The 379-nt window shown below is 33.0% G+C and overlaps 1 protein-coding gene across 4 annotated transcripts in view; it reads right to left on the reverse strand.

Moving 5' to 3' along the window:
- Positions 1-275: 275 nt before the first annotated feature.
- LOC125862270 (ATP-dependent RNA helicase-like protein DB10) overlaps positions 276-379 on the reverse strand; it is a 7,651-nt gene continuing 7,547 nt past the window's right edge. For all 4 annotated transcript variants that reach the window (XM_049542308.1, XM_049542307.1, XM_049542309.1 and 1 more), the window contains exon 9: positions 276-379. This exon is cut by the window's right edge. The gene's annotated coding sequence lies outside the window, so the exon portion shown is untranslated.

Consider the following 379-nt stretch of genomic DNA (forward strand, 5'->3'; position numbering starts at 1 on the left):
GGCATTAAAACTTCAGTATCAAAACTACCACAATACTTAAATATGCAACACGCTCACAAGTACAGTATATAACACTTCTGTATGCCAACAATATTTTTATCTCTACTAGTCGCAGACCCTCTAAAGCCACTCACTGAAATTATAGGCAAGTTCATGGAAAGAAAATGGAATGTCAATGTAACATTCCAAATTTAATTGTGCTAAGCTATATTTCTTCCAAGAATACATACATACTCTTCAACATGTTCAGAAAAAAAAAATTAGATAGATATCAAGTCCAGCAAGCACTAAGGAGCCAAATGGACAAATTTCATGGATAAAATAATACCCTCCTTTAGTTCACTTTCAAGTATACAATATTCTAACAAATGATTCCCCC

This window comes from Solanum stenotomum, chromosome 4, assembly GCF_019186545.1.
Source record: "Solanum stenotomum isolate F172 chromosome 4, ASM1918654v1, whole genome shotgun sequence".
NCBI classification, from domain to species: domain Eukaryota; kingdom Viridiplantae; phylum Streptophyta; class Magnoliopsida; order Solanales; family Solanaceae; genus Solanum; species Solanum stenotomum.